The sequence below is a fragment of the Bactrocera tryoni genome, chromosome 4 (assembly GCF_016617805.1).
Source record: "Bactrocera tryoni isolate S06 chromosome 4, CSIRO_BtryS06_freeze2, whole genome shotgun sequence".
NCBI classification, from domain to species: Eukaryota; Metazoa; Arthropoda; class Insecta; order Diptera; family Tephritidae; genus Bactrocera; species Bactrocera tryoni.
In genome coordinates this window covers 29,254,874-29,280,123 of record NC_052502.1, presented here as the reverse complement: position 1 = coordinate 29,280,123, position 25,250 = coordinate 29,254,874, and the positions used below count along the sequence as shown (strand labels likewise).

At 32.4% G+C, this 25,250-nt stretch overlaps 1 protein-coding gene across 1 annotated transcript in view; it reads right to left on the bottom strand.

The window, feature by feature from the left end:
* LOC120774439 overlaps positions 1–25,250 on the bottom strand; it is a 407,953-nt gene that overhangs the window by 381,154 nt on the left and 1,549 nt on the right. The window contains exon 2 of the mRNA XM_040104080.1: positions 8,750–10,164. The gene's annotated coding sequence lies outside the window, so the exon portion shown is untranslated. The remainder of the gene's footprint in view (positions 1–8,749; positions 10,165–25,250) is intronic.

The window sequence follows — 25,250 nt, the reverse complement described above, 5'->3', positions numbered from 1 at the left end:
TCATGAAATTTGAGGGAATCAATTCTTCAGTACGGGGCTACAATATTCGCAAAACTGGTTCAGATTGAGCCACTATAGCATATAGCTGTCATACAATCCGACCGATCTGAATCAAGTGCCTGTATGGAAAACTTTTTCATTTGACGAGTTACTTTCACAAAATTCACCATAGATTATTTTTGAAGACGACAAAGCAATCTCTGAAGAAAGTGCTCAGATCGAGTCACTATAGCATATAGCTGCCATACAAACTAACCAACAAAAATTATTGTAAAAAACCTTTTGTAACTGTGAAGGGTATTACGGTTTCGGTGTGACCAAAGTTAATAGTTTTTCTTGTTTTTTGTTGTTGCTTTATTTTTTTTTTGGACTACTACGAATGTCCAACAGGCTTTGCGCGTCCAGTTTCAATGCCAACGCCGGCGACAGTGACGAGATAAAGCCAAATCTGGCGCAACAGAGTGATGAGGAAGTATGAAGAGGAGAGAAGTAACTGAAAGTCCGTGTGTTTAGCTATAAAAAAGTACATAAAACAACAGTCAGCCTCAAACACTGGCCACACAAAAATAAAATTATCGGTATTTGTTATTGCTATTGTTGTGTAGCAAGCAGTTTTGTGGTCAGCACTGGTTTCTATTTGCAACCGAATATTCACAAAGTCCTTGCCAAAGCAGCCAAATTTGCGCGAATTTTACTAAAAGCAAGCGCACACACACATACATACACAATCGAGTATACTCATTACTGTTATTATGGCGTAACAAAGGATGTAGCTAGTGGATATCCCATTTCCTTTATATACTTTATTTACTTGTCAACTCGCCCGTGAATATCTGCCATGTCCTGCCTCGTTAGCGTTTCGCTTAATATTGTTTTATCGTAATTTATGAGCAGCACTAGATAATGCTTGTATGTATGTGAAGCCAGCCGGAGTTGTATATGTGCCCGGACTGCCTAGCTGATTTTGAGTAAACGGCATAAAATTTGACTGAAGTGGCAGCAGCGAATATGAGCAGATTTTGGGGTAATTTATGCAGTAAAATCAACAGGATAACGGCGTAGAGTAACTGGCAGGTTTTGTTATCAAACTGAGGCAGGACTTATAAACCTAATGAAAAGGCATGCAGTTTAATACGTATTGTTAGGTACAGGGTGTGCTGGTGTTTAGTAATAGCATAGTGTTACAGTTATTTCCGGTATTAAGTGAAATATTTGGTTATTGTAGAAAGCCTCATTCATGCAGTTAAATCGCATATTTCGATGAGTAAACTTAAGAGCAAGACCAACAAGCGATTCCTGCGGTATTCATGAGTCAATCAGGTTTGAGTTATCCACAGTCCTGATTACTATTACTAATTACTTACTTAACCATATATACTACAACTTAACGATATGGACTTGGTGGGCCAAATGAGTTTTTTACTTCTAAAACGAGTGTTTTCTATCACAACCATTGACTTATAAACTATCAATTGAGTTCACAGATCCATTACAAATGCGAACCAAAGGTCTCAAAGTATATGGTCCACAAAGGTGACGATTTATAATTCATTTTGATTATGTAGTTATTCTAATCCAAGTTTTAGAAAGCTAGGCATTGAATTACTATGCGTTGTCTTATAGTTTAGGGGGGAATAAGGTAAATTCGTGCAAATACAGGTAGTTTTCGTTAATTTTTTTTGCGAGGATACAGTTAAAACCTCTTTGGTAGAATCAAAGGCACATTAAAAACATTAAAAAATATCTGGATTGACATTAAAAAAAAACACAGCAATTTTTGGTAACAGAAATTACCACTGTCCTGTCGGAAAAAATACTCCCCTCGTGCAGCGATTGTGGGTTTTTCGGTATATGAGACCTAAAAACAATTCTCCACCAGAAAATATGTCCGTACCACGAACCACGTTCGAAAAAATCAGAAAATTACAAAATGGTGGCATATAATTTTTATAAAATTTTGGTAGTTCTTAGGTTGCGAAAATCCAATTTCTGATCAGATCAAAAAGCTATTAGGAAATTGCATGGAAAACAGAAACTGCAGAAGCTGATAAGAATTGATAGTGATCGGATAATTTGCCATCAAGTAATTGCTAAAGTCAATGAGAACAAGTAATGGAGGAGCTATGTTCAGGTATAACCGAACAATTCATACTCTTGCAACTTGCCACAACCTAAGCTATGGAAATAAGGTGCTATAGGTCAACGAAATGTTCCTAGCAATATGTATATAACTTATACACTGATCGCTATATTTGGCATAAAGTTTGTTAGAGTAACTCGTAGACTAAATTCACAAAAAATTTCTGCTTTAAACTATAGAAAATGCAATACTATAGGTTCAGTTTATTTTGACGAAAGTTTGATGATATTATATTAGTTATATAAGAAATAGTTTAGAACCGATTTTATTTATTTTTTAGCCAATACTTTGAGTAATTAAAAGGCCACATACCAATAAAATACTCACAAGGCTTCATTAAGGTTACCTACATACAATTACTAATAAAAATAATAGAGAAAGGTCAGCCCAGTGTTCGAAAATTCTGATATTGGTTATATGGCTAGGTTATACGGCTAGGTTAAATGTGCATCTAATTTTATTTGTTTTAGATACAAAGATACAATGTCGTGAGCAAAATACACCATCTCATTTTCATTGCGATAAATCACAAAGAAACAGGACTGTTAAAAAAAAAAAAAAACAACAAAAAATTAATATTTTTCAAAAGTTATGTTTTTGGTTATTCAAATGCTAGTTTCCCTGTGCTTTGATACAGCGCTTAGACCGGTCAATTAGCATTTCAATTGAGTGTTTAAGGTCATTTTTCGGAATGCTCTTGAGAATATCGGTCGTCGCCTTTTGGATATTTTTGACTTCTGAAGACGACCGACTTCTAATCGTCACAGAGGTCCTCACGACCTTCTTGGAATCGCTTAAACCACTCATGCACATTACTACGGGATAGGCACTGATCCCCATAAACTTTTTTCATCATTTGAAATGCTTCAGTAAACGTTTTCCTAAGTTCAAAACAAAATTTAATATTTGGTTTTTGCATTTTACGGCCGATGACCAAAAGCTGCTGTCACTTTTTAATCGATAACATCGATTGTAGTTATCCAATTGTTCTCTCTCCTTTGCGACAGACCTTGTATATCTAAATTTAGTACTTAGTTATGGCAGCTTAAAGGTTTTCGGTTTATGTCGTCTTGTGGGTGTGGCAGTGGCCTGATTATGAGCTTCGTAGATCGTTCTTTTTTCGGCAAAAAACGCGCATACCAAGATTCATCCAGATATCTCAATTTTTACTCAAATGATAGCTTGCCCAGGCAGACGTACAGTGAGTCACTTGAATCTAAACTCATCTGGTCATGCTAATCCTTTATATATGTATATCACCCTATATCTATCAATATACTATCTATAGATTTACGTATCGATTTCAAATTTTGCATATTAAATATGAGACGGCTTTCAGTCAAAAATCAAGCTTAAAATAAGTATCAAAGTCGATTATAACTGAGAAGGGTGAAGGACAACGGAAACACATGACATTAGAAGTACAATGATTGTATGGACCTTAGACGGAAAGATGTTTGTCGATTATAAATCATAAAGAGACAGATGGGATCAGTATTTAAAAAAAAAATCGGAAAAGACTCATTCTAAATAATTTTAAGCTCCTGGTTAGCGCCGTAAGCGAATTATTAACAACCACACGATTTTATTGCTCAAACTGACTTAAATTCGAAATTTATATTGGCAAAGAGCATTCAGATTTTTAAAAATTCTGTCATTGTACAATAAAGTAAAGCATTTTGTGAATAAGCGTGAGAATTTTAACTTTTGTAGGAAACTCGTGCAAATAAACCTGCAGAGAATGTTGATCAAGAAAATCTTAAATTTTTTTGAGACTGCTAATGGATATATCCACTTTTAGAAGCAAAGGTTGAGTGAAAATCAATAGGTATTATTTATAAGATAATCTTTTTACTAGCGCAGTGTCCTTTTATAATTTTTTGAATTTGAGAAATCATTAACTTCTAGTCAATAATGCCAATCAGCAATGATATAGTAACGAACATAATTGAACATATTTGAAGAAAGAGATGTTAACTCCACTTTTGGGGTACGTAAATGTTTAAGTGACCCATATATGTGGTGTACATAACATATATTTAGCTGCAGAATACTTCTTTGACAGATTTTATTCGTAAATACATACATATGTTTAACCTCGGGAAGGTTAATGAAAAGAAAAAATGGAGAAACAAATTAGTGAAGTGAAGTTGTTTTCTGTTTTTCCAAATCAATCGCTTAAACCTAGCTTAACATACTTAAGAATTGCAAGCACGCATTGTAGTTAAGTTCCTGATATCTCTAAGAGACTAGTGGTGTATGCACAATATATATTAGCGACAGAGTTCGTTTAAATTGCGTCTTTCAAATTTGATATTTTTGGTATGAGCTCTAAGAGATGGTGGAAATGCGATGGTTGCTCATCTAGAAATGATAACAACAACAAGATCTTGCTTATGACTAAAAAGGACGTATTACGGAGAGTTTCAATTAAAGCTGAGAAGGTCTGACTATAATACGTCGAAATTGAAGCATGCCTTTCAAAAAAATTAAAAAACTGCTTAGATCTCCCACTATTTTGTTCTCTGCCTACTGGAACACGCTGGGTTTGACAAAAAAAGGACAGCGAAATAAATAAGCTTGTAAGTAAGTATCAACAAAGCAAAATTCTGTAGCATTTCAACAGCAGCGCAACAACAACCTCAACAGTATGCGAAGAAGTGATGAAGATAACAATGGTAAGTAAATGTGTATATACATATGTATGTACAACTGTAGATCTTAGGATTTCATGTGGCGCGCCACGTGCTAGTCACCATTGCAAGTGGTACGAGTATATAGTATGAATGTATAGACGCATATCCATCGATAATGTAGCTGTACAAGGTGTGTATTTGGCAGAGTAAATTATGCCGTAGTCAATGAGTCAGTCAGTCACTCAGTGAGACATTTGAGTTACCCTGCGCATTAATGCAGAGCTGCATGCCAAGGCCAAGCAGGAGACGCACACACACCCACATACACACTACATCAACAATATCAAGTATCCCCAGTTGCTGCGCTGAGGCACGCAGGCGGTTAAGTCAGCGTGGCAGCTTTGAAGTTGTGTTGCCGCGACAGCCGACCTTCGCCGCAGATACCAAGCAGATTTGCGCTTGTGGGCGTCGCCGAAAGCCCACAATTCCACCAAACACAGCCGTCAAGCAGTCAGTCAATACAATTGGCGGCGTCGCGTGTCGCGTTCTGCTTGTGACGGTTGCTTGGCGACTTAAATCATTACCGTTGCGCCGCGGCAGAGCAACGAAAGTGATGAAAATGATGGAAACGAGGTTCATTGAAGCGTGTGGAGCGCGTTGCTTGAAATGCAAACAAATTTAAATTCCACTGGCACTAATTTGTTTCAAGAATTCTTATGGCATTTGAGTGCCTAGTGTATTATTGGTTTGTGGCAGATATTGTGCGCCATTTTAATAGTATTAGTGAGACAGAGGTTTGGTTTTTGCTTGTTTTACAAATTTTTGTGTTTTGTTATTGTTGATTTTGTTTTTTATTTGTTGTTGGTTTTGTTTTTCAATTGTTGTTGTTTTGGTTATTCAATTGTTGTTGTTTTTACTTTCATTTTTTGTTGTTTTGGTTTTCTCATTTATTTTATGTAATTTATTCCAGCACGGAGTTTATTTAATGCTCGTGTTTATTTGCTTTGAAAAGTTTTTTTATGTTCAATTTTCCATTTAATTTTTTTTTTGGCTTTTGTGGGCGTGTGTGCAAGCGCGGGCAAATGGAAAGTGAAAATTTTAATTGCATCGCTTTGGGAGTACAACCTTCTTTGTTTTTGTTTTTAGCATACCTCTAGCCTCTTGCGCCGCAGGGAAAACAGCGTGGGCCTATGCAATCATGGGAATTAAATTTGGATTTCTTTAATGTTTATAGCTTTAATTTATGCTAGAGGGGGAGTTTCCGGTAGCTTAGATTTCAAAACACTGCGAGAAAAGATATGTAAACATTATTTTTTAATAGAAACAAAGAACATGATTGGAGTTTTAATGAAAATGATATACTCGTATACACAAAAACAACTTCAAACGAGAAAGTTTTTAAGTTAAAAATTTTCATTAGGGAACCGATCTGTAGATTTGGAGACGTGGAATAAAATATGCTTAAAGCATAACTGTATATATTAGATTTAATATAAATGTGACTTCAAAATTTTTGCATTAAATGAAGGTTTTACTTCGCATTGTTGAAATATTCCGTATATAATATAATAATACATTCAATAAGCAGCGTTTTCCTAGAGAATTTGTGGTAATTGTCAAAGTAATTTCACAAGGCGACTTTCGGAGAAACTCTCACTCCTATAAGCAGATACTACTATGGTAGTCCAAATCTTTCCTTAAGGCGAATTTTTCACTGGCAAAGTAATTCGACATAGACAAAACAGGTGGTAATCACTTGGTGTCAAATACAAACTATGAGATCATCGTTGCGATCCTAGACTACTTAACTACAGAAACAAAAATTTCAGAAACAAAATTCAATCTGGTTGGCGATTGGGGACGTTAAAATTAATATCAGACAACAGAGATCGATTGCAGATTGACCCATTCAAAAGTCAAAGTCAAATTTTACTTGATACTCATATTCCAACATACCTACGTATGTACATATGCTCTATTAACAATATAGTCCAAGCAGGTCATTCTAGATTTTAAATGCTTTGCAGAACGGCCTTAAAATGGGTCTTACAAATTTATGAACTACAAATAATGCTCCAAGACTTCAACTGAATATTGAAATACTCAACTCCATGTACCTTTTCGCTTTCTTACTCAATAATCACACAAATTTATAAATCATAAAGTTATTAGCTTATCTCATGAAACTCATCTACGTCTACTTACTACTTAAGGTAAAAAATAGTATGATATTTTTAATTTTTCTTTCTAGTTTGGTATGATCTGTGCCAAATGTCACATCAAAATAATCATTCGTGTTTATTATACTATATTCGCTGACCAAAATAAAAAGGGTAAATAAGGGGTTATACCTACTTTTCAAATAATTTCAATTTTTTTTGTATTATAGTGCTAGAAGATGCTTTCAATTTTGCAATTGACCTCTAATGTCAGTTCTTTTTTGACATTTGTGTAGTAAACACATGCGAAATACACGTAAGTTATTGGCGACTATTTATTTGACCAATAATCGGTCGGTGACTTTGGCACAACGTGAATTTTTTCGCAGATTTCCTGACCGTCCCACGCCTACTGGTGAAAACTGCGACGTTTAGCCGCACGCCACGAAGAGACTGGCACAACAAGAGATGCTGCCAGGCGTGGCAGACCCCGGAGTAGCCGTTCTGCAGAGAATATTGCTGCTGTTGCCGAGGATGTCATGGAAGCGCCGTCGACATCGACCAGATGACGTGCCAAGCAAATGGGTATCAGTCGACGGTGTTTACAACGAATTTTGGTTTGAAGACCGCCAATCGCGTCTAACATACGCTCAAGTCATTCTTAATCACCGCCAAGAGGAAGATGATTTTTCATCAAAAATAATCAAGAGGGATGAGGCCCATTTCCATCTTAGCGGATACGTAAATAAGCAGTTCTGGCCAAAGTGATGGAAAATGCCATAAAAAGTGCTCAAATGACAATCAACTGTGGCGGCGGCCATTTAGATGATATCATATTCTCGACTTGATGTAAAAAAATTTAAAAAACCAAATAAAAATAATCCACAAGCAGAATTAAAGTTTTTCATTTTTTAAAAAAACTACAGCCAAAAAACATCGGAAGTATGTAAAAAGTATTTTGACTTAGTGTAATCGGTTCCTTGAATTTTAAACGCTTTTTTCTCGAAACGTTCGGCGTGTTGGATAAAAATTTGTTTTCTTTTCAAACAGACACAGGTATGTGTCAGTTATTTGGGATTACAAAATAATAAAGAAAAACTCATATCTCAGTTCAATTCTGGTTTAATGCATTGTTTGCAACACAAGCAGTGATTATAAGCAAGTGATTATAACAAATTTTAAGTTGACAAAACATGCGTACATGAAACATATGCTCACTTATTTTAAAGTAAACACCGTTTTTTCCATCAATTATAATATAAAGTAATCTTCAAAACTGAATGGCTTGGATTTCATTAATATTTATTGTTAAAGTGTGAGCGTTTCAGTTGGGATTGTGCTTGAAATTTCTGAATGCTTCGCATCTGCATCTAAGCATCTGCTTTTAAGGAAATTTCCAATTTAACTTAGCTTGATTATTGTTTACAACAGCAGGTTTTCTCTAGTTTACTGAATTCCGTTTTGTTTAGTTTTTTTTTTACTGGTATCCTAGTTCAAACCGCTTCTTTTATCCTTATAGCCGGAAGAGAACTTCTTGTTTGTTGGAGTTTGACTAGCCATAATATTTTTTTTAAGTAGATAATGTTTGTATGCATTAATTGCATGCAGCTTCTGAGAGCAGTTACCAACTTGATATGTTAAAACTACCATTTATGAAGGATCAAATGACAATTTAGATTTTATTACTAAAATAGAATAGTTAATTACTTTTCGAACTTAATTTCCAAAAAAATGCCTTAATAGTAAATAAAATTTAATAGTCAACGGAATTTAATATCAATTAATTACATACTTGTAAAAGCGAAAAAACTCACCTTAAATATCCTTTTTGCGTCAGCGTTCAGCGACTATTATTTCCATTTGCGCAGGGAAAACACGCAAGAGTTTATTGAATTTAACGCGATTTTTGTTGCACCAACACTTAGTTTTTATTTTTGTGAGTACTTTGCTTTATGTAATTTATTTTTTGCAATTTCAGCGTGTTTGCGCTGCTATTGTAACGCCGCGAGGTCACGTTAGGTTAGCTGTAAAACACTAACAGCAATTTTCTCTAGCACAACAATACTTTAGCGTTTGCTTTTATACAATGCGCTATTTTTATTATTTTTATTTTATTTTTCTGTTTTTGTCGAACTTTCCATGAAAAAATATTTGGTTTATTTCACTTGTAATCCTTCACTGGCACTTCACTTTCGTTGCGCTGCGAAATTTCGCTTGCTGAACTTATGCAAAGTTCAAAGTACACTTTTTGCGCCGCAATTTTTACGCACGCCACAAACAAAGGAATACCAATATTTTCATGTTTATCCAGCATTCAAGAATTAAACAAACAACCGCGGCTGCGCTCACGCTGCGCTTGTTGTTTTAGATAATTGTTCGGTATGTTTTGCGTTGATGATGAAATATTCGTTGGAATTCTTAAAATTCGCTGTTGGCTTGCTTTTACAGTTATTTCGCACACCCTCCATTTTTTACAAAATTTTGCTTGAATTATTTGCTGTGAGTTGGCAGTTCGTTTTCTTTGTTTTTATGGCACAATATATGTATGCAAGTGTTCTGCATAAAATTTTTGGCGAGTTTTTAAATTTTGCTCGAATGATTTTGCACCTCAGAGATATTCCCCAGTGTATATGTACATATGTTTGCGTGTATGTATGTGTTGCTACATGAATTTTGTCTGTCTAAACAGCAACCACAGTGTTCCATAACAAAAATACGTCCACTTTATGCTCACTTGCATATACACGCTCTCTTGGTTAAGGTGTATACCTCTGCGTATGAGTAACAGCTATTGGTATGAATTTATCCGTATAAAACACCAATGACACACAACTGTCGCTATGTATTAGTGCGTGCTTGAAGCTTGCTGTTTTACTAGCAATATTTTTTTGGAAATTTTTGTTGTTGTTTTAACGTTCTATGTTGTTAGATTGTAGTTACAGCAAGCTTTTTTCGATTTCTTGCTATGTTTTTTGTTTGGTTTCGCTTTCGCTTTTAACGTTTCAATATTTTATTTTCATTCCACATTCATAAAACCGTTAACACGTCGCAGCAAATTCAATTACACCGCATTCACTCACGCACTTTTCTCACTTTCTTTTCCACTTGGATAGTAAAAATCCCATTTGCGCACTTTTCCTGCTCGAACAGATTTTGGTTTGGTTTTTAATGTTGTTGAGATTTCAATTTAGCACTTTCAGTAATTTGTAGCAGCCAGCCGGAAAGAAATCTGCAAATATATAGAAGTGTGTGATTTGTTATAATGCTTTCATAGTTTGATAGGTTTGTAGCTGTAGTAATAGGCTGAGGCTTCCCAGAAGTCGCACAAAATTTTATAATTTAATATTAAGGAAAAATAATTATTTAATAGCTTTTCTAGAGATATGATCTCTTTTTAGAAAAATAGACTATGCACCATTTTATGGAAAATCAATAAAAAATACAATAAAAAGTAAAAAACAAAAAAAACAAAAATAAAATAAAAATTAAATTATATATAGATTACATACTATTTTAAAAAATCAATAAAAAAAATAAAAAATAAAACAAGTAAGGAAGGGCTAAGTTCGGGTGTCACCGAACATTTTATACTCTCGCATGATAAAGTGATTAACGCACTTATAGTGATTTTCAACATAACCTTTGTATGGGAGGTTGGCGTGGTTATTATCCGATTTCTTCCATTTTTGAACTGTATATGGAGATGCCTGAAGGAAGCGACTCTATAGAGTTTTGTTGACATAGCTATAGTAGTTTCCGAGATATGTACAAAAAACTTAGTAGGGGGCGGGGCCACGCCCACTTTTCCAATAAAATTGCGTCCAAATATGCCCCTCTCTAATTGGGAGGATTTGTGCCAAATTTCACTTTAATATCTTTATTTATGGCTTAGTTATGACACTTTATAGGTTTTCGGTTTCCGCCATTTGGTGGGCGTGGCAGTGGGCCGATTTTGCCCATCTTCGAATTTAACCTTCTTATGGAGCCAGGAAATACGTGTACCAAATTTCATCATGATATCTCAATTTTTACTCGCTACAGCTTGCAGGACGGACGACGACGGACAGAGCTTGCAGACGGACGGACGGACGGACAGACGGACAGACAGACATCCGGATTTCAACTCTACTCGTCACCCTGATCGCTTTGGTATATATAACCCAATATCTGACTCTTTTAGTTTTAGGACTTACAAACAACCGTTATGTGAACAAAACTATAATACTCTCCTTAGCAACATTGTTGCGAGAGTATAAAAAAAACTTAAAAAAAACATAAATTTAATAAACAGTATTAAAAAATTAGATAGCATGCAATGTCTTGAAATCAGCAATGACATTAATTGTATCTGCTTTTAATGTCAATTCAAATCAGTTTTCATACTTTCTGCTGAAAATTGTAATCCCCAGTCTCTGAAAAGATGAAATCCTCCTTGACCAATGTCGAAAAAACTACCTATATATAAAATGACGTTTTTTCATGGCTCTTAAAATATGGCACACATCTATTCCCAGCATAAATTCAAGAAAATTATCTCTACTCAAATATTCTTTAATTTGCATGCAACTATAAATTTTATTATATATAAAGCTATTTAACTTATAGAACTTAACAAAAATATCATATTTTTTCGAAAATATTTGCTTCCCTCATTAAAGACAACTTTTAATTTATTTTTTTATTAAACCTTATGAGGAAGAAACTTTAATAGAGAACATATTTCAAATAATCTTAAAATAAAAACCTTGTTTTTAAAATTGATTTCGATTTTGCCCCCCATACCCAAAATATAAAATTGCCTGCGAAATTAATCCCACATAATCTAAAACCAGTGGCGGATTGAGAAAGGAAATGGGGAGCATTTACCCCCAACTGTAAGTTGATGAAGCAAAATCAAGAATCTGCGGCCGACAAACAAAACGAGAAAAATTTTGCGAAGAATACTACAAGGTGTACATTCCTCTGTTGGATACAATCGGCAAAGATTTGAAGACGCGCTTTTCTAGATAGTATTGGATGGATTTCAACTGCGTTTGCTGCTTCCAGAAAAAGTATGTGCTTTGAAAACTAAAGTAATGGACATTTCAAAAGCCTTTTGTATAATGACAACGCCATGCAACGTTCGAAGACCAAAGGTGAACTTAATCACTGATAGTGCCATTGAGACCAGAAGCAAAAGTCACAAAGCAACAAGTTACCGACTACTGCACTGGAAACATTGAAGAACTGTGATATAGACCTATGCCCCATAATTCAAAGTTTTCTTCGCATATTCTGCACACTTCCTGTGACCAATGCCAGCTCTGAACGCTCTTTTTCGACTCTTCGCCGATTGAAAACGTGGCTGAGAACGAACATGCTCCAAGAGAGATTGGTCGGCTTGGCGTTGCTGCACACACTTCATGACATTGAAGGAACCGCAGAAGAAGTACTCATAATATCGTCAGAACTTAGACCACATCGTTTCGTTTTGTGAAATTTTCTACACGGACAATATCTTCTTGTCCCGATTTTCTTTCATCCACAGAAGGTAAAAGAGAATTTACACCATTAAACAGTCAAAAACAGTTCAATTTTCGGTCGTTTTATTGCAAGCGGAGATTTATCAAGCCAAAAGTATTCTGAAGGCTTCTTATAAAAGGTGTTATTTTATAATAGAAGCCGAAGTATAAAAGAATAGAGAAATAATCCTTAATCGATATTTCTTACAATCGTTGGAGCGCTTTCAAGGATTTTCACGATATCTTGTAAATCGACACCCCTTTATGGTAAGCTTTATTTTTGGAAGAAGGTAAAAGTTCCTTCAGGTTTGGCTAGTATGGAGCTTTGTGCATCGCTGCAGTAAAATTTAGACAACTGTACCCTTCAAACCCACGAAATTTTAAAAATATCGTTACTTTCAACAAACACTTCGTAAGCAGTCAAACTCAACCCAAAATAAAAATTGTTATTTTAAAAATGGAAATTATAGAGTTCCAAGCCACAACAAAGTCGCTGCCAACTACTTGAAAAAATGTCTCATCAATAAAGTTTGAAAATAATTGTATGATCTACAAAAATTATGAATTTTCCGACTCCATGAAAAACTTGTTTTAAATTGCAAAACTCACAGTGAATCATCCTTATTTAATAGAAAAAAATAGAAAAATATTAAGCGGAGGACCTCCCCATTAAATTTGGATTGGATTGGTTAAAAAATTTTCGTTTTATTTAAAAATTCCCGATACTTTCTTTCTTAAAAACCAAATTTTCAAAGTCCCAAAACGAAAAATATATACATTTTTTCGCCCACTCTTACACTTAAACATATGCACATAAATTTCTTCAATAAATTCCAAAAATATATAAAAAATATATATACTCATATATATACATATGCGTGCCTATATAAACAAAACTGTCATCCCTCTGCACTTATTTCCACATTTATTTGCGCGCTGCGATCTTAAAATGTCACGTCGTATAAAAATACTTTTAATTTTCTCCAGAGGCTAAGCATTTTTCTTGTCACAAGCGAACAAAAACAGACAATAAGAAGGAAGCCAAACGGAAATGTCAAAACAATGAGCTCCATTAGGCGACATCTCTGTGTGTGCAAGTGTATGCAGTCATTATGCCACTTCAGCACATACAGGCGACCGCCAAACCACAACTCCATACACACGCACACACATACATATGCAAGTAAACAAAAACAAAACGTGCCAGGCACGCGTCTCACACCGCGCTCGCCTGAAGTCAGCGGCGGCACAGAGGCGCAAAATGTTTGATTGATAAAGCGCGGACGAGCACTCAGCGCAAGGAGTGCGGCGTGTGTGCTGCATATGTGTATTCGATGCTACATTTACTAATGCTATAAACATATATACATATGTATATCAACATATGCTTGTATGTGTGCCTGTCTGTGGTGGAAATACGTCACGTTGTTATTGCAGTAATGGTGGTTGTTATTGTTGTTAAAAACGTGTTGTGTTGCCATGCTGCATGCCACAAATGCTATAAAATTTTACTTTGTTAAGGCGTAAATGGCAAACCATTATATACTAGCAACAAGAAATTGCAAATAAATTGAGTCAAAGCAATCACTTACACAGTCACAAGCTCGCTCATTCAACGCAAAGAAGTGAAAGTGCGGCGCAATGAGAAGAAAAGAAAAAGAAAACCGATAATAATGCGCATATTGCACAATAGTGATATTGAGAAAAAATGTTTTTTTGTTTTTTTTTTTATAAAACATATGGCTAAAAGACAATACTTATTTAGTTTACCGCGAAGTTTGTAAGGCTCAGAAGGAAATGTCAGATATAATATATATATGTACATATATATGTATATATATCATCGAAACTGAGTCTATTTGGCCATGCCCATCTGTATGTATGGTAATAAGTCTGTATATACGGACTGACCCATTTCTTCCTGATTTAATGAACTTCACTTTAGTAAGTATGGAAAAAAATTAATTTGGGTAGTCTTCTAAAAAACTTTCAGTAATATATATCGGAAATTTATGAAACTGCATATGTTCTCAAATCTCTCGTACTGCTGAGACCGCAAGCTTAAGTATATTGTTCATCTCTTTAACATACATACATATGTTATTTTAGCTATGAAGCAATTTCTCAGCAATAAGCGTGCTCTGTTTGTATATTATTTAAGCTGTGGTTGTTCTCAATTGTTCATAGCATGTAGCTGCTTGTTCTCACACTTCCAAGTATAAACTTGATTTTGCATAGGTTTTCTCTGAGAAACTATTAGGTTAGAATTTATATTTCTATATATTTTGTTCATAAAACATTTTCTAATAAAATCTAGCAGTGCTCTAGTGGTAGCATATACGAAACGGCTGTATTGATTTCAGTCTTTCAAGCAAATATTTTCATTGATCTGAGTAAAAACAAATTCTTGCATCAAAACAATGAACGAATTATTAGAAGTCAAACTAGCATCATATATTTAGACCGTCGAATATTTTGATTGAAGGAAGAATTAGTAAATCGAACTCTTAAGGGTTTCAAACCCACCTAATCTCTTAAAATCCTTAAAAGAAATAGTTTTTAAAATTAAAAAAAAATAATAATTTTCCACAAATTGAGTGGAGTTAAATCAGCATTTCTCTCTGTGGTTACTACATCATAAGTAAACCCAAGGAACATCAAAACCTTTTACAATAAAAAACACCAGCAATGGAGTCGGTGTGTAACTACTATAAAAAACATTGTACTAAATAGTGTTAGAAGGAATTAAAATCCAAAATCTCCTATTACTTTTCATATATAATCACCGAATAGAAAGCAAAGCAATGTCAAAAATAAAAAAAATATTATAGATTAGAGACCTTCATTTTCCAAATATTGTAAAAAAATTATCCACAAAACTGTTTTGTACTTGTCAAAGTTTTCGACAACTACAACGGGACTTATACTGAATTGAAACCAAACCCAGTTGCCAAGAAACACAGAGCATGTCAAAAAAGCATCAGCATCAGCATCGGCATCAGTGAAACATTTCTACTGATCACGCATGTCTAAGATAATATTTTTATTATGAAATTTTCGAAAACTTAACTTTTAATTTAACTACTTTAAAAAAAAAACTCAATTTAGAAAGACTTTTATACCAATACTTAAAGCTTATATCAATTTTAGATAGCCTCTTATAAAAAAAACCTGATTCAAAGCTAGTATATGAAAATTAGTAATTATAATATTATAAAACCGCCAATAAAGAAGAAGAATATTATAAAATAAAAAATATTTATTTTTTATTGTTTTTTTTTTGACATTTTTTGCAGCTTTTGAACCTTGCATTCAACCACTCGCTATACTGATGGACATCCACACAAATCTACATCCCTCATAGGCACTCCGTTTTGAGCTGTTAGATGTCAACAACCACGTACAGGCGCAGCGAGCACGTTTCGGTTTCACCATTGCAAAGCTTTTAACAAATTTTTGCTTTCATTTTCTCAATACATTTCTGCACCACTTTTGTTCATATCCATTTCTTTATGGCGAACCATCGCATTATTCACTTAACACTTCACGCTAGCAGCGGCGGCATTCAGAAGCCTCAACGCAGTCGCCTAGCTATGCCTACAGATGCCCACGCACACCACATTTTATTGCTGGCATTTAATAGCCACCATTCGCTTCCGCCTCCAGGTTTCACCAGCGACAACTCTTTCCTTTTTATTGTTCTCGCACAGACATTCATTCCTCAAACTGCTTTGTGGGCTTAAAGCTTTAAGTCTTCGCGGCGGTTGCTGCCATTAGGCGAATGAACGACTATTCGCGGGTATTAATATATGAATATATGGATGATGATATGCATGTATGGTTGTATGTATAAATATATATGTGTGTATGTGTGATTTCCGCACGTGCATGTTTATATTTGTATGATTTCGCCAAACTTGAGTGCCTTTCGAGATTGTCTGTGCGCGGTAATTTGAATTTCTTGTTTCGCTGCACGCTTTCAAGCGCAAAAATACTGGAAATAAATGGAAATAAATATATATATATATATCTACACCCTTTTACATAGTTATACACACTTGCTTATACACCTTCACGTATAAACAAAGCTATCTGCTCATAATCACTGCCAACCAGGTATTTATTCAGCAGCCTCTTATGCATATAAACAACTGTGTGTGTATGTGTGTTATAAATGTGAGGTTATTTATGAACCCTGATTTATATCTTAATTATTTTCGCTTTTACTTTTACTTTTTCATTTGTAAATGCGTGCAATTGACTCCTTTCATTTCTTTCGGTATTATAATGATTTGCTGTTGTTGTAAACATACGTTGTAATGTGCCTTTGTAGCGCTAAGGAAATGCCTTAGCTGAATAAATAGCAAATATTCCTGAGGAAAAAAATGTTTGTTTGAATATAAATTATGCGCGTTTGTAAATATTTATTTACTTAACCCTTAGAGCGCCAGTTGGAGATTTTATGGAAGTCGTTTCGCCTCAAAAATGTTGGAAATAAGCAAAAAAGCAATTAATTTAATTAGAAATTTTGTGGAAATATTAATAAATTTTTTTATCTACTTATAATTTGAAGCGAGTAAACAATAAACATACATACATATGTATAAACGGATATGTATAAACGGAATAAAAATATTGAATACAAGTTAAATATTCTTTGGAAAGTAGGAAGCATGAAAAGCGTAAAATGAAACGCTGATTTTTCGGAGAAGTAGAGCATTCATCAAAAAACAAAATAGCGTACTGGTGTAGAATTTAATTTATTCAAGCTGTTAAAAACATGCAAGGTTGCCATATTATCAAAAATTTTAAATTTTGTTGTACAAAAATAAAATTAAAGCAGAAATAGTAATTAAACAACTAAGTAAAGTTATTGCAAAATATTTTTAAAAAATTTGGAGTTGCCACTTAATAAAAAACTTATAAAAAAAGACTTTCAATAAACACAAAATAAACACACTGAAATAAAATTGAGATTAAAGAGGAAGTTCTAACAACAACATAAATCACATGGTTGCCACATTATAAATTTTTTTTATTTTTTTATTCAAAATAAATGTAAAAGCAGAAAAAGATTGTGCAACTAATTAAAGTTATTGTAAAATGTTTTAAAAAAATTTCGGGATTTATGAAAAACTGATTAAAAAACGCTTTCAATAAACATGAAGTAAACACTCTGAAATAAAATTGAGATTAATGAGCAAGCTTAAACAGCAACAAAAATTACATGGTTGTCCCACTACTAAAAAAGATTTCATTTTTATGTTCAAAATAGATCAACAATAATAACATATGTATGTATGTATGTATGTGGAATTAATAAAAGTTATTACAAAATGTTAAAAAACTGGAGTTGCCACTATATAAAAAACTTATTACAAATGTTTTAAGCAAACAGAAAATATACACACTGAAATTAAATTGATATTAATGAAAAAATTTTAACAATAACAAAAATTACATGTGGCAACCATTATTAGAAAATATTAAATTTTTTTGTTCAAAAGAAATGCAACAATAATATGTAGAACCAATTAATTTAAATTTTAATTATTGAAAAATGTCGAAAAAAATTGTAGTTGCCACATAAATAAATTACAAATTATTAAAAAATTTCAATTAGCACAAAATAAACACATTTCCATGAAATCAAAGTTATTGAAGCAGTTTTAACAAAAAAAATTAAGGCGTTGCCAGATTACAAAAAAAACTTTTTGTTCAAAAATAAAATAAAAACCAAAGTACAATAATATCTGAAAAAAAGGAAAGGTATTGCAAAATTCAAAAAGAACATAACTTGGATTTGGCACTTTATAAAACTTAAAAAAAGGGATTTGCAAAAACTAAATAAGTACAGTCATTAAAAATAAAGTTATTAAAGCAGTTTGAACAACAACAAAAAATTCAGGGCCAGTTGGCACATTATAAAAAATTATACCAAAATGAAACAAAAAAGGTGCAATATCATGGCCATAAAATGAAAGTTATTGCAAAATAAAAAAACAAAATAGTTCGGAGTTGCCACTCTGTAAAAAATTAAGCATTTTTCAAAAACAAAAAATCAAATACCGAGCTAATGTGAGCATATAATTGAGTTTTTCCCATTGGTTTTAACAAAAAAAAATCAAAGTAGTTGCCACCTTATTAAATTTCTTTTTTAATTTTTGAATAATTCAAGCAGCTTTTTATAAATATCATAGCTGAGATATTGTGAGCATAAAATTGAGCCTTTGAGGGTAATCCGAGTAATTTGAGGAGACTTATAGTGTTCGTACTAAGATTTTGAAAACTCGTACTTCAAGTTTATTATTTATCAGTTGTGAAATCAACCTCTATTACATTTTCAATGTCTATCGTACGATGAATAATGCATTTAAGCCTTGGAAGGATCTAAAAATGGAATCTACTGTTCCACAATAAGAAAATTTTTGAAAAAATATATACATACATATAATATATGTATATACAGCTTTTGAAAAAAAATTCGACTTAATTTTAATTTTTGTTTTTTGAAAAATTTTCCAAAAAAAATAGTGCTTAATTTTCATTTCTTCTTTTGAAAACTTTTCTAAGAACAAAATTTTGAAAATTTTGAAAATTTTTGGAAAAAAAAGTTTACTTAATTTTCATTGAAAAAGAAACTAAGATAAATATGTAGATGTTTGTCTCTAAATTCACAACAATATCTTTAAAAAATTAATATTTTAAGAATCTCAATATGACATACATATTTACGTATAATGAGAAATGTAAGCCGAAAATAAATTATTTTAAAAATTATAACAAAAACACAAATGCCTGTAAATGAAATACATATTTTTTTTTAATTTTGTAGCATAAATTTAAATTTTGTTTTTTTAGAAATTTTGATATAAACTACAAATTTGAACTTTCGAAAATAAAAAAAATAAAAATTTATTCCTTCAGTTTAAAAAAATATAAAAAATTAAATTAATATTTTCCTCAACAAAAGCCACATTTCAGTTATTTTCAGTACATTTTTTACTTCCATTCTCTCAACTTAATCGACATTAAATGTCAACCCGCTCATCGCCGCGCACTTAACATGATTTTTATCGCCCACTTAAACGACTCGTTTCATGTTCAATTCATATGCACGTTCCAGTTCATATGCCCGAGCAAAATTTCTTGCCGATAAAGGCAAACAGCTCAAGTGTGTCACAGCGAACGAGCACAAAAGTGCACATCCTCACAGGCATATAACATAAATACACATACACACATTTGCATTAGACGAGACATATGCGTGTTTGCTTACATCTGCATATGCTCCAAGTATTTTGTTTACTCGTATTTACCAACACCAACAGCCGAAACCTATAGCAGCACTTACATAAATACACGAGCCACACCCGCCCAATCACTCACACCCTACCTCACACCATCTAAGCTCTCCTCCATCCGCTCACCACTTTCGCAAACACTTCTTATGCCAAAGCAAACACTCACACCCACACACGCAGCAGCGCATTCCCACTTCTTTCAAGTCTGCTTTGTCAATCGTTTGTCTACGTTTGTTTGTTGTAATCCTTTCGTTTTTACTTTGGCATTTCGTTGAGGTAGTGAGTACTTAAATTTTTTATTGCATACTTTAAGGGCCGTTTTAGCAGTTATGAAAACCGATAAGATCCTTATCATAAGGCGTAGTAAAAATAAAATTAAAAAGCAAAATATAAACAAAAACAATAAAAAGGCAAAAATGTTAAACAGTTAGCATGGCAGCACTTGTCAGGTGGGCTGTCATATGTTTTTGCGCAAGCTTTCGAAAGATATTCTTGCTCACCTTTTCAAATTTCATGAATTTGTCAAACGATTTCGGGGTTTCTTCATGTTGACAGCATGAAATTAAACTTTTATAACGGTTTTGCTTTTCGCTTCCTGCCTGCCACATAAAGTGGCATGTACTTAATGTTGTCACTATGTGTTGTTGTGCTTGAGTTATGTTTACCATGGCCCCATGTTGCGAGAGTGGGTGTGGTTTTGAGAAAGGTCGTTTTTCCTTTGAATTTCATATCTGGGTTTCATCACTCGTCACATGTCGGAAGCTTATTTTTATTCCGTCTCGAATGCTTTATATGTCTGCATGCACTGTTTGGGAGTGTGTGCATGTGTATGTGTATTTTGTGTCTGTATTTATGTATTGCTTGGAAATTAAATATTTATTTTATTCGCATTTAGAATTCAATAATTCCAGCTTATTATCCATATTTTAAGCACAAAGCAGGACGCCAATGAATTCAAATATTGAATTCGCCACTTTTTATCTTTCGAAGTTTGTTTTATTGAAGTATAAGGGTTTATAACACATGGAATTTTGTTAGAAACTGTTGAAATATTGCCAGCTGATTGTATTATCCCTTTGTTTAAACCTTTTATGTACTTAGTTATTTGTACGGTTTTGTATGTGCGCAAGTTTCAACAAAGCTCTTAATAATTTCTGCATATTTTCCATACTTTCTGTAGAGCAGGTCAATTCGGGAAACTCTTTTTCCGCTTAACTAGTTTCAAAGATCAAAAACTGCTTCTCAGATGGCTGCGTAGTTTTTTCTAATAGTGTTTTATAAAGGGAGATGTGTGTGTGTGTGTGATGACTTAAGCGACTCACTTTGAGCGAAAAACTGAATCATTTCAGTCAAAGATGCTCTAGTAAGACCTAAAATATTGGCATTAACCAAAAAATGAGGATTTTGTTTTGAACTATTAAAGAATATTTGAGTTAAAAAAATCTTAGCTTATTGCCAGTCTTCTACAAAATAAAAGCAGTAAAAGTAAGAGCTTGTGTACGACAAGACCCCGCTTAACGCAATTTCGTTGCTCGCTGTATCGATTCAGCGCTCTTTTTTTCAACCCGTGGATTCCCCGAAATTCAAACGAATACACACATACATAGAATATTCCAACCTGTGGACCAAGACGTTTCATCCAATTTTAAGCGAAGACATTGGACACTTTCTTGATATAAATGAAACAGTGTGAATAAGCAAAGCAATCCGGTTTACATATGATAAATGTGGAAGACGTCGAAGTAACAGTTCAAGAAACAGAAACTAATCCTTCCAATGAAGAATTAAACGAGCGAGAAAAATTAAAATATATTAAAGAACTTTCGATTGCGTTTGTAATAAGGAGTTTGACATTAAAAATGATCCACATTTTCACAGAAGTTCAAAACAAATCGGGGTGTTATAGATGTTTTATTTACTTATCAACAACTTCTTATACAAACGCAAACTGCAATAGATGCGTTCTTGAAACAAAGGCAGAAAATAGATTGACTAATCTAACTGATTTAGAATCTTATTTGTTTTAACAAGTATAAGCATATATAGTCACCTAAAGTAAAAAATATCGTACCATCACTTTACGAAGTAAGTTTACAGGCGAAAGAAAACGATATAATAGAAACCACTCAAGTGGAAATAAATTTGAGTTTTCGTTATATTATGCTTGTATATTGGTTACCATACACACATATTGAAACAATATTTGAGTTTTGGTTATATATTGGTTATTATGTCTGACAGCGATTTCTGATTTTTTTTTTTGATGATACGCTGTTTTGCATTTTATGTGACGATATATTCATATTGTTTTAATTTTGTGTCAAATAATAATTATAATAATTCGACTTTATTATTTTTTAATATAGTTCTTAAATTTAATATTTAAGGGGTCAGTAGAGTAATCTTTTTTCAAAAGAACATTTTATTTTTTCTGCATTTTCTGTTTCCTTATACCCTTAGAATTAATGTAGAAACCCACATTGCTATCGGAAGGTTTCGAAAAAGGCCCAAAAATAATAATACCGCTCGACGTTCGGAGCGCTCGGAGTGCACACCTCAAACACGTGTTTCTCAAAACACACTTTTTTAAACTGGCGGACATGATTCCGGTCGAACTACTCAACCGATTTGTTTAATTTCACAAAACGCCTGACTAGATTCATAATTTTTTATAATTTATTGACAATGTTATGCCAAATTTATGTAAAAAACATGGAAAAAAAACGTTAATTACTTTTCTTATTTATCAAACTTTGTTTCATGATTCTAGTAGGGACGATAGCCATTCACGTACTTTTTAAGAATAAATTCGGTTTTTGTGTTTCAGATGATCCAAACATGAGAGATCGTGTCCGCCAGTGAAAAACGCATCTCATTCACCCAGCCATTTCGCCATAAAAAATTCCGAAAAAAATTTGTTTATGCACTCCAATATATATCTCATGGTATGTGAAAAAAGTTCTATTGTACAATAAAAAATTTTTTGAAAATAAATGTCAAAAAAGGCCAGATTACCCCACTGACGATTTATATTATAATTTAGCTAAGTTAAATCTGCAATTTTGTTAAAAGCAGATAAATATTGAAACATTGTCGGATTTCAAGCACAATCCCAACTGAAATTTTCAACCCATAATAGAAAGTTACTATTAGATTACTTTGTATTAACGAAAAAAGACGAGGTAGGAGCATCTACATTAAAATAAGAAAATATATGTCTTGAAGGCGTTCATTTTGTCAATTGAAAATTTAATAAAAAAAAAGAAGAAAAATTTAATAACCACAGGTTTGCAATAATTCATTAAAATTATCGCATTTGCCGTACAAATTATATGAAAGAAACATACAAACTATATTAAAACAAAATTTATATGTCGAAGAATGAAAGCCGAGTTGGATATAAGTGACAATAACAAAAATTACCCAGACAAATTTAATAACACCAAAATCTCCTAAATGGCGGAAAAACAAAAATTTCGTTTTGTGGTTTGTATCTTAACTAAACATTTACGACAACTCGTTAGAAAATGAATTCAATATTATAAAAAATGTTGGCAAACCTTTAGGGTTACGTTGAGCACAGGTCTGCGAGTTTTTCAATTCTGAAATAAAGTTTTAATCCGGTTTCTGATATTGCTTGTTTTCTTTTATTTTGTGATGCGGTATTTGAGAAGGTGCGAAAAAACAAAAATCTCCCTTTGTGGTTTGTACCTTAACTAAACCTTTAAGTAACTTTATTAGTTCCAGAGCGCATTTTTATTACTATCATACTAACTAAAAGCTAATACTGCAGATTACTGTCTATATATAATAATGGTTACTTATCATCGTCTATCTCGGATAGAGAACAAACCATTAAGCTTAAGCTATTAGAAAATAGCTTTACTATGAACTTGTTGTAATTTTTGTTTTTTCATTTAAGTCACACTTTTCAGCAAATCTTAACGAAATTTAAAGGCTTGTTACCAAAAGTAAGTATTTTCAATTTCCATTAGCTGAGTTTGTGAGAAAATCTGAAAATCTGCCTAAAATAAACCCAGGGTTCTTCATTCAAATATGTAAAGCCCGTTCCAGTTCCATTTAAATTCTTCGAAAAAAATATTACTATCGGCATCATACTGTTGTCTGTGGAATTTTTTTTTGTGGTAGAGCATTAAAATTTCTATAAAAATTCATAACAAAGAAAATTAAATTGATAAACCGTTATTGTGGTTTACTAAACTATGGTGTTTTAGCTGATTCTAATTGCTAATGTGAGTGCGCCTAATTGTAGGCCAGACATTGTTTTATACTTTAATTAATTTTAAAAAGTCGATGCATTATTCTTTTAAAATATAATAACCTAATGTCATCTGCGGACTTGGTGATGTTCGTAGAAAGTTTTTTTGTTGTTGTAATTAAAAATTAAAAACAAAAAAATCTTTAAAACTCATAACAAAAGAAATTAAGTTAAAAGTACGTTACTAAAGAATGGTATTTAATTTATATTAAACATGATTTTTGCGAGTTTTTTAAATACTGGTATATCAGAGTTGCTTTTAATCGTAATATGAGAGCGCCTAATTTTAGGCCAGACTTTGTAGTTTAATTAATTTTAAAAAGTAAATGTTCATTTAATATAATATAAAAAGGTAATGTCATCTAAATCACCCAAGTTCGTAGAAAGTTTTTTGTTGTGAATCATAAATAGTTAATTAAAAATTAAAAAACAAAACCTTGAACATGCATAATATTGAAAATGCACATTAACGGTTTACTAAAGAATTGTGTTTAATTTATAATTACAATAAATATTGTTCTTTTTTTTTCAAATATTTTTATAACTAAGTTGTTTCTAATGCTAATATAAGTGCGCCTAATTGTAGACTGTAGAATTTTTTTTACAATTTTATTAATTCAAAAAATGAATTTCTTTATTTATTTAAAATAATTTTTTAATATCAAATAAAAATTAAAAAATTAACGAAAATGTGAAATGTGTAAAAGAAAAATTTAAAGATAAAACGGGTTTATTTTATAATTTTATTTATTCAAAAGACTTAAAACAATTTTTTAATATAAAAAAAAAAAAAATGAACAGAAACATAAATTTTTCAAACATTTTTTTTTTAAATTTGCCTAAGAAAAATCCATAAAAAAAGTTATAGTCTCAGTGCAAGTAGAAGGTTTTAAAATTCTATTTTAGGACAGTGCTTTCTTTAGTTTGATATGTTATATTATTACAAAACCTTAAATAGAGAAGTAACCTACACCAGTTTGCAGACAGAATACACTATATATTCGCTGATATTAATAAGAGTTTCTTTTGCTGCTATTCAGTTTTATTTTTTAATACAAATCTATTATATGTTCAATGTTTTCGACACTATATTATTTGTACAAAATTTTTTATTTTATTTTTAAATAAACATTTCAATAAAATTTTAAATTTTTATTATAATTTTTACATATTTTTTTGTTCCTTTTATATTAAATAAAATACAAATTTCCTTTTATATTAACATTTTAAC